Genomic DNA, 10,846 nt, shown 5'->3' on the forward strand with positions numbered 1-10,846 from the left:
CAATGCATATCGCTTGCCGGTGATCAAACATGTCACTGGACCTGTAGAACGTGACTTCTCGTAGAAGTAGGGACCGAGAATAAGGCCCTCCTCACACGGGGAAACTAAAGTTCGGCAACTGATAAGAGAAACCGTCTCCCGAAGACCAGTACGTATATCGCTCTAGACGCCCTCACACGAGGAAATTAGCGTCTTGGCGAGGAAATATCGAACGCGACTCAGTCACTTGGCGACTGACATGCTAGTCGCCGCCAACTTTTGTTGAAGAAACTAGAGAAACTGCCTTTAGCATTCCTTCATATTTTCGTCATGCGAGTTTGGACTCATATTGAAAAACAATCCAGAGTATATATATAATAAATTATCAGTTGAAAGGATATAATGAAATTTCTTCAGAATTTCAGTTCACAGGTAAATACACGATTTCTTTATTTAAATTGATATTATTTTGAAATTATAATGAAATCAGGGGCGTCGGAATTGTTTCGAAACTGGGTGTGTGTGCTCGTCTTTAGTTTTATATCGGAAAGTTTAATTTCTTAATCAATTCTGGGGTGCTCGGATCCATGCCACAAATTACCGTGGGTGCTTGAGCTTGCACCCCTGGCTCTGACGCCACTGAATGAAATGGTAAACCAGGACTGTCATTTCAACTTTTTTCGGGGGGGGGGGCAAAGAACATATACTCACTGTATGTACGTATATATACTATTTATAGTGTATTTTTGAAAGCCGGGGGGGGGGGGGAATAGCCCCCTGATCCCTCTAGATGTCGGGTCTGTGGTAAACACATGGGCCCACCCGGGCACTCCCCCGCTGGGGTGATTTCAAAAGAAGATGGAGCGTCACAAAAATTATATCTGGTAAAAAAATTTCAGGAATAACCAAATGAATTTGCCAAGTAGGATCTCAGGAAAAAAATACATGGCTGGGAGCCCCCATGTTGCTCTTAAGACGGCCCTGGATAAGAACCTGCAGAAAATTTCAAAATACTGTCTACTTTTACATGTACCTAAACAAGCACGTGTTCCATAGGGATGGTCCCTGATTTTCCCCCTTGCTTGGAATGTCTGTAATCTAGGTCACGTACACGCACATCTGTGTGTGGGAGTATTCGGGGAAAATCATTCCCTGAAACATAAACAAAATTCATGTGTTGTTTGTCTCTAGTTTTGCCTATTAGTACTATTCGTTTCATCTCATGAAACTACTTAAAATTCTGCGTGACAATATTTTAACTAATAAACAATAAATATATATTAAATCCAACATATATATAGGTACTGAAAGGCACATTTATAGAGGAAAAACAGACATTTTATTGCGAATTTTTTTTCCGAACGAAACATGAAATTATACTAAAAAATTATCTAATTTTTACCATTTTATTGTCATTTCAAAATGATATCAATTTAAATAATGAAATTTTGTATTTACCTGTGAGCTGAAATTCTGTAGCAATTTCACATATAATAAAAATTATTTTTCTTATTTATTTGTTTCGATTTTTCCTAACCCGGTTAACAAGATAGTACCGGAAGATAAGAAGGAAAACTATAGACTGTGCTGTTTTTACTCAGTTTCCCGGGCTTTGAATATTTTTTTAGTAGCGCCGTGTGAGGGAGAACGGGCAACTCAACTCGTTCTAGTCAACTCAACTCTCAAGTTGAAGCAACTCGAGCTCGATTTTAGTTTCCCCGTGTGAGGAGGGCCTAAATGATGCAGTAAATCCACACCGTACCGTCACTTTTGGGGAATGCAACGGAACCTCTAAGATAGCGTGCGTATTTACTGGTTCCCAAATTCGGCAGTTGTGAGTATTGACTGCACTGTCCAAGTGGAAATGCGCTTCGTCTGTTCAGAGAATATTCCAAGGACATTCTGAATCGACCTCAATTCGAGCTAGAAACTGCAGTGAGAACCGGAGTCGAGCGTCATAATCATGTGGAAGCAACCGTTGCAAGTTTGAACGGATAATATCGGAGGATATTCCGCATGATCTTATGGACCTATGGAACGTGGCCTATCTAACGCCTGTGCTACACTCCTGACACTACCACGAGAATTTGAAGCTCTTCCACCTGAAGCGAAACCACCACCTCCTCTTCCAGGACGAACAGCCAACGATTCTGTGGTTTCAAATTTCGTTATCATACTCCTAAGGTTTTTAACATTTATTGGACCTTTTCGAATCCTCTTCCAAGTCCGATATTTCCGTTGAGCAGTTACTGCGGAATTGATGTTTTGGTAAAACAATTTGACCAAGAAAGCGCGATTTCGTAAACTTATCCTCATTGCGAGCAGCAAACACATTGCGGAAACAAGATCTCCGCGAATGTGTCTAGGTTTCACAACCGCTGCTGCGTGACATCACATAAATTTACATGTTTACTACAGGTATTTTTAAAGTGAAATGCCTTCTGGTGGCGACATGTGCAACTAATTCCCCCCCCCCCCGAAAGAAATTCCTATCACTTCATGAAAGTCCTCCACAATATTTCACATTTTTCTGATGACTGGTTTCGCCTGAAGGCTACTTTAAAATAGGGTCTTCTAATTATGGACGCCCTGTATATTATGGAAAGATACATTATATGTGGGAGGAGATCACTAACAGGAGCATAGAAAGAACAGGGAAGGAAAAAAAGCTTCGGTCCGTAGGGTTACAATAAAGCTTCGGCCCGTAGGGTTACAATAAAGCTTCGCGATGGTGAGGAGAAAGAAAACAGAGAGAAATGGATTGAATTTATTTCACTGACGTTAGGACGAAATATTTCGTCCGTGGTCGTAAAGGAATTAATACCTTGAAATACAGGTGGAATGGTATTGAAAACTTAGTCGAAGCTTCCATTGTTTTATTGTACCGTGTTAAGGCAGGGCCAAAACTGCGGGCATAGGATGATACAGATCCCCCCCCCCCCCCGTTCATTCGAGTCTGTATCCGCTTATGACTGCAGAGAGAGCAGCTGCCTCTGGTGGCAAATTTTAGGAAAAACAAAAAACTCACCATTATAAAATCAACATTAACAGTGAAGGGGGTGGCACAATTAAGTGTGCACCACCACCCCAACCCCTAAAAAATCCCAGTTACGGCACTGTGCCGAGGTGCCCTCCCCCAGAAATAATGACCATGCCTCCCCAGACTTCCAAGTTTAATACCACCTATGCTTGGACCCGATCGAATGCCTTCTGGAAATAATAATAAGGATAAACAACATCTACATTTTTTGCCCTTACCCAAAGCCTTAGTCACGTGATCATAGAAGCAAAGGAGGTTAGTTATACATGAGTTCCCTTCCTGAACCCATGCTGATTATCCGACAAAATATATAGTATATACTAAATATATACGACAAAATATATATATTATTATATAATAAATACTATTACATTACTATACATGCTAATACTATATACAGTGTGATTCAGAAAAGATGGGAAAAACTTTAAGAGGTGATAGTACACACCAATACAAGCAATTCTCATCGAAGAATGCATGGTCTAACATGAAACGCAAACGCGCGTTTCGAAACGGCTGCTCCGCAAACGTTAAACGGCATTCCTGTTGAAATTTATCGGGAGAAAAAGAACACCATGCATGCAAATGTAACCTGGGGAAGAAGAAACCCTACGCAAAAAGCAATTTCACAGTGAATAAAAGGCACGGACTAAGTTGCGCCATTATCCCGTACGTTACAACTGTTAGAACGGTTGCACGCCGGAATAACTTCACAGTGCTGGCGTCCACGCCTTTTATTCACTGTGACGCAGATTTGTATACAGTTTCTTCTTCGTCTCCAGGTTACATTTGTATGCGTGGTGTTCTTTTTCTTCCGATAAATTTCAACAGGAATGCTGTTTTAACGTTTGCGGGGGCGGCCGTTTCATGTTAGACCACGCATTCTTTGATGAGAATTGTTTGTATTGCTGTGTACTATCACCTCTTGAAGTTTTTCCCCTCTTTTTTGAATCACCCTGTATAATAATACTATACATACATATTTTTTTTCGGCCCACCCTAATATACAATGTACTTATCATTTATATATATCTTGGGTTGTTCGAATGATGTCGCTCAGAGACAAACATCTTCAACCCGTTGCTCGTGAGCACCACGGTGCTCTCTGAAGCACCCAGAGTGCTTCATACTCGTGTCCGATTTCATGCTCACGAGCACTGGATCAACGTTCCAAGTAAACACCTTGTACAAATTGCATCGAAAGATTGAGATCATCATGATTCCACTCATTACTGGTATGTCAAACATGCCATAAGGGTGCTCTTCTTTTGATGATGGGGGACAAACAGTGCTCGCGACTACAAAAAGGTTGAAGACTAAACAAAAATGCTCCATGACTTTAGGGCTGCAGGATTTTTAACTTCATTCTTGGCGTTCAAAATATTAATACTGTATTTTCAATTTTCTTGAGCGGCCCATAACAATTCCGTCGGATTTTTTTTTGGTATTTTTGTGCATATTTGAGCAGAATTTCTGGTCATTTTTTCGAAATTTTTTGAGGATGACACTTGCGGACCGTTGCTTGTGAGCCATACGACTGAAATTCTGTACACAAATATTAAAGGGATTTCTAGTTTTAAAAAAAAAAATTAAAACGTGGGAATTTTTTCGTTTTTGGGAAAACCCTGTGATTAATTACATGTCGTTATTACATTCAAAAATCGAAACCACATCAACGAAAATTCAACATCGGGGCACAAAAAACGGGGTAGATTCGAAATCATTTCGCTCGATCGATTGACGCTGGCTGTTTGGCGAATTCTGGCTTTTTGTCGCCAGAAATTGAACATTTCTTCGTGATTTCGCCCGCAATGGAGACATTTTACTTTAAGCACGTGAAGTTATTTTAGGGACGAAAAACACAAAGAAAGAGAGAGAAAAATAATTTTTTTCCTCGTAAAAATAAGCTTTGGGAATAATTTTGTCCCTCGGAAAGTACCTATAGGGATTCTTACGTTTTGAAATCGCGATTATGATTTGGAAGATACGTACAAGAATTTCTAATAAGGATATCCGGGAGACTATGAAATCGAACGAAGCGAGAAGAAACTGGACAAAAAATTATCGATAAATGTGAGCGTCATCCGTAAAGCCAAAACTGGGGCACTTGGCTACAGAGGAGTATTTACAGGCCGAGGATAAGCGAACTATATAGCCAAGAGAGCGAACTGTAGCCGTTTTGGAATAAATGGTCAAAATAATTGGATAAAATGGCCAAGTGTTGGGAGAGACAACTGATTGTGTAATCGCGCAGGAACATCCCACATTTTACAGTTGTTTTTTACTATATTATCGGCTCTTGGGAGGGGTGATCAGCTCCGTCGCAACCCTCTGGATCCATACCTGTTTTTGAGTGACAGAGAAAGTGAGAAAGCGTGCGCATGGTAGTGACCTAGATGTTGTGAGAGCACGTTAATTACCAATAGAGTGTGAAAACATGTGAGTGACCTATACAGCGCGATGCCGGGTCAGTGAATGACCCAGAGAGTCTGTGAGCATGCGAGCGTGTGACAGACCAAAATAGTGAGGCATATACGCTCTAGCGAAGGAAAATCTCTATCTCCTCTGTAGCTTAGTGGTCAGAGCGCTTGTCCGGCAATCGCGGGACCCGGGTTCGACTCCCGGTAGAGGCAGAGATGAGTTTTTTCCTTCCTTAAAAAATTAACATCTCAAATAATAAATATCTTCACAACATCCAGTCTTCTGTATATCTTGTTTTAAAAATATTGTCTCGATGAAACAAATCGATTTGTATTTGTTCAATCATAACTAAATCTGAAAATTTTCGAACGAAATTTTTCCACACCCGAAAACCGTACCTATCAAGTGGTTGTATTAATGTAGATGAGTGGTTTCAGGTGGCATCACAAGCACGTGAACGATTTTACCCGGTGGCGTAACACTATCAATCAATTCATTGTTTTTGAAGGGTGACCAAGAATCCACCCCCCTAATACAAGGGGTGTATTTTTAAAATACATTTCCTTCCCCCGATTTCGAAACGACGGCATAAATATTGTCAGCTTGAAACATTTTCTGCCGAACTTGGGTTCCGAATTGCCCTTTAGGTTCAGAATACACAATAAATAAAGGCGATAGCAACATTCCATCTTTGCTGATTGTTGGCATTACAGCATATGAATGGGCCGTAACATGGACAGACTGTGCAGCACTTTCAATCTGTTTTGAACCCAAGAAACCACAAGCGTTCTCCCAGAATGAATTTCTTTATTAAAACCCGATTGACAGAATTAAATATCTGGTTATCCTTCAACAGCGAATTCTTAAAAAAAAAATACATCATTCACATATGCTTTTGAAGCATTTACAATGTGATCATCCTCATAAATCTGCTTTTGAGCGATCATTTCAGTAATTTTTTACTGCTCTAACAATTCTATACCTTTCTATTTAAAATTACAGAGCCATTTTCCTAAAGCTTTGAATGGCATTTGTAGGGGGAGAGCACAGCTTTTCAAATTCGAGTCATGCACGTTTACATGCCATCCTGAAACTTTTGAAAAACATGTTTTTGAATTTCGTAAAGTTTGTGCCTCTTATCACCAAATTTGTACTTTACCTCAAATCAGCGGGAATCCAGGTGTAACTTTGATCGTCAGAACTCCAACGTATGCCCCGAAGGGCGGGACGCTAGGACTTTAAGCCTTATCACCAAATTTGTTGACTTGATTTTCCCACAAATACATTTGAGACAAATTTTTTCAAATCTGTACTTGCTTTGAACAGATTTTAGTGTGCGATGTTTCATTTTTTTACTGCTACGCCAGTATTCAGCGGCTGCTCTTTCAGTTTCAAAAATGGAATACTTTGGACCAAGGGCGTAGCCAGGGGGTGGGGGGACTTGGGGGTCTGGTCCCCCCCCCCCCGAAATGTGAGAAAATGACCGAAAAAAGGGAAAAAGATGGCCAAATCTATTGTTCTGTCACTTTGGTTCCCCCCCGAAATGAAAGTGGTCCCCCCCCGAACGAAATTTCTGGCTACGCCCCTGCTTTGGACTTCCTCATTTAACTCTTCACCTACATACATTTCATCATTTTCATCTACATATATAATGTCAAAACCAGAATTCTCAAATTCACTTTCGCCAACCCCGATGACTCGAAATCCAGAGTGTCTTCTACTTCATCACTAAACATTTCCCAAATAGATTCAGGTTCTTTTCAAAATCTCCATTATTTTATTTGTTAAATTTATTTCGGCTTCTGTAAAATCTGCCAGCTCCATTTCTTGAACAGAGAATTCGTGGTACATCATCGTCGAACTCATTAATATGTGGGGGCATTTTCCATTTGAGAGCCACAGCTGGTTTAAAAAAATAGATTCAAAAACATCGAGGTATACAACAATGCAATTTCATGCGAAAGAATTTGCCTCTTTTTTCTGAATCCTCGCCAAGTAGGGTTGCATTTGGCGTTAAAAACGTTGATTTGCATTAATTTTTTATAGCTTTTCTGTTGCAATTTCGCAGTACATATTTTGAGCCATCTACTAAATCCTGTGAAACTTTCGTCGACATCTATGAGTTTAGCTTGGAAGCGTTTCCTTGTGAGGAAGGAACTAAGAGGAAGGTTGGTTTTTGTTAATAATGGGTAACAACGCCACTCAACAAAGCCAGGAAATTTAGTCTGGTCCACGCAGAACCAGCCCAAAAACTGATTTGCACGGTAAACTGCGTAATAATTGTGCATCGTACAAAGACAAGCAAGATCCACCTGGTATCGGTACAACAAAGGAAATCAACTCGTTCTCGTAAGCGCTGTGCCGAGTTTCTCTCCCAAACCGGTTTTTATCTGCTCGGCGCTACTCTACGCGGTTGGTATGGATCAGCACTTCCTAGAGATAGAAGGCCTCCGCAGTCTACTTGTGACGCCAATAAGTAGTCCATTTTCCCTCACAATATTCAGGGAAAAATAATTTAGGTGCTGTGTGGATCCGGCCGGGCTTACTTTACACCCGACAGACCAGACACGACCCAGGCTCTGTCCCTCCCGGGATTACTTTACACCCAGCGCTATATGGTAAGGGCTACCTCATCCCTTTGAAGTTGCTCTTGAAACCTTGGCTCATTGGGTGTGGTCTGAGATCAGAGCTGCGTGACGTCTCACTGCTCTAATAATTTTTTAGCTAGAGCACGATCTTGAAATATCAGGGTAGCCAATGACAATTAACCAGTTCTGTCATGGCGATGGCGTCAACTGGTATCGACTCCGGCGCGTCGTGAGATAGCCCTTATTATATGGCCCTGCTTGTACCACAGGTTAAACCTTGGCTGACCATATTTCTTTGAGGAAAATCGCCAATTATTGCCGAAAATGATACTAAATGTTATGGAAACTGCCAATTATGACGAAAATCAATGAAAACATGGCAAATGGCGGGGAATGAATTATATCACATTGCGTCAAAGGTTCAAGACGCTGAACCTAATGAATTACAACGAATTGGAGTGTATGTGGTGGGTTGCTTGAAAATTGTCGCCATACGCCCCTTGCGAAAATGTTGTGGGCCTTTACCTAGCTAAAAGTATCCACCCCTACGGGGGTACTGTAACTCCCATCACTGGTAATCATGGCCTACCGAATCTCATTATCAAAGAGTCCCAGGGCCATGCGTCAACTTGTCTACAAGTACTGCCATCTGCTTTACAAATTGGGAGCTTTTTTTGGGGGGGTTGGGCTTAATTTTGTTTTTCTTGGGTATAGTGTTGAGGGTGTGCGTGTTGTGTTTTCAAAATTGGAGACCGGGTCACATTTGTGCCTTGTTCATCCAACCACTTTTGTTGTTCCGCCTGTGGGGGGGGGGGGGCTCTGAATCGCAAGACAAAAACACCTGTGTGTCGTCGATTGCAGTAACTCGAAATGTATGACGAGGTGTCACCAAATCACGCGTTTGATATGAGTAGTACATGTTGTGTCTTCAGGTACTGCCATCTTAGAAACTGAGATTACCAAAACAGTGTGTAAGCTTGGAGTGACTAAAAGATGGACCAGGTCAGAGAGCGACCACAAAAATGACCTAGAGTGTGTCTATGCATTTTGTGAGTAACACATACGGCCGTATTCACCTACACAATTTAACTGCAATCGCAGGTTAAAGGATTAGAGATCGACACGGATTGGTTAAAATCATGAATTTAACCAATCCGTGTCGATGAATATAATCCTTGACAAATTTAATTCTTTCATCCGCGATTATACAGGGTTATTTTAAAACGGATCACCCGATTTGAAATGCGTATGTTACGAAAAATATTGAACACATAGACACTTAAGATTACTTTATTACGTGGCTAATCAGTTTCTTACAAACCAAATCAAAGATGCTCAATGTGTCCACCATGGGATTCACGGCATATGTCTATACGGTCGTCAAATTCGTCAGCGAGCATGTTTGCATCCCCTGCGAGTGGATTTCTCTACACTACGTGCGAAACTCCCGTCGGATGCGCTACACATTTTCGTCTGAAATGCGGGGACGGCCAGGGGATTTCCCTTCACACAGACAAACCTGTGTCTCGGAATTGTTTATACCATCGCCTTATGCTCTGAGCGGTAGGAAGCTCAACACCAGGGTATTGGCGACGAAAAGCACGATGAACAGTTGTTACGGACTCGCACTTCGCGAAGCTTACAACACGAAACGATTTCTGTTGTGCAGTCGCCATCTTGACAAACACTGAAGTGGCGGCCGAAGGAAGAACGTTAGCGCTACCTGTCGGCAACTGCGTGAAATTCGAGATTCCCCCCCCCTTTCTACCTATACATCATTTGATCAAAACGGATTAAAAAGTGAATAGTTCTGATTTTTTTTAAATCCGGGGGAATTTTTTAAAACAGCCCGTAGTTTAAACTATGTCGGTGAATACGGCTGATAGAGAGTGAGTAAACAGCATGAAAGTGGTCACCTAGTCAGTGAGGAACTATGTCAATTGGAGCGACCAAGAATGTGTAAGCATGCAAATGACCTAGAAAGCGTAGAGCCACGTCATCGAACAACCAAGAGTGACTCAGAGGGTGTGCAAGTATCTGAACCACCACAAGAGTGACTTAGAGATTGAGCAAGCATCTGAGCGACCTGAAGAGTTTGTAAGTATGGGAATGGCCTAGTAAGGAACGTCATCGAGCGATAGAAAGAGTACAACCATTTGAGTGACCATAGAAGTGGCCTAGGGTGTGCAAGCATGTGACTGAAGTAGAAAGCGAGGAGCCGTCATCGAGTGACAAAAAGTGGCCTATAGTTTGTTGAATGACCACTCATAATTCGAAAAATAGATGGAAGCACTCTACAGCAAGCTTTACACAGAAATAAACTTCACGTTAGGTTCACAACAAGCACCAATTCACTAGAAGTTCCGCAGAGAAATTTGGACTAGGTGTATGTGTGGTTTAGCAGTAGTAGAGTGCGCAAGCATCTAAGCAACTACAAGTGAGTGCACGAATGTGACTTAAACGAGAGGCCAGGTCATTGAACGACCACGTGGTATGGAAGTGCATAATGGGAGACTTTCTGTTAAACCGAGCACAACTCAGGTCTACCGAGTTGTGCCAGAAGTGTATCTAACAGTCTGAGTGCGTTTGAAGTGTTGTTTTGATTTTTTTGGTGCCGCTATCTATATTTCAGAAGTGAAGTGAGCGATGTGTTAAGAATTACATTTGCAGTGATTGTAGGTCTGTGTTGCTCTCTGTGGAGAGACTTTTTAAAGAAGAGATCGACTCGCATGCGCGCGTTGAAGTTGAGAACAACAAAGCCAACTTCAGCCGACGGTGGGGTTCGAACCCGGGACCACTCTACCACCACAGCGGCGCA

Source organism: Pholcus phalangioides, unplaced genomic scaffold, assembly GCF_987345545.1.
Source record: "Pholcus phalangioides strain wild (caught in Gottingen) unplaced genomic scaffold, Ppha-v1.0 ptg000010l_1, whole genome shotgun sequence".
Lineage (NCBI taxonomy): Eukaryota > Metazoa > Arthropoda > Arachnida > Araneae > Pholcidae > Pholcus > Pholcus phalangioides.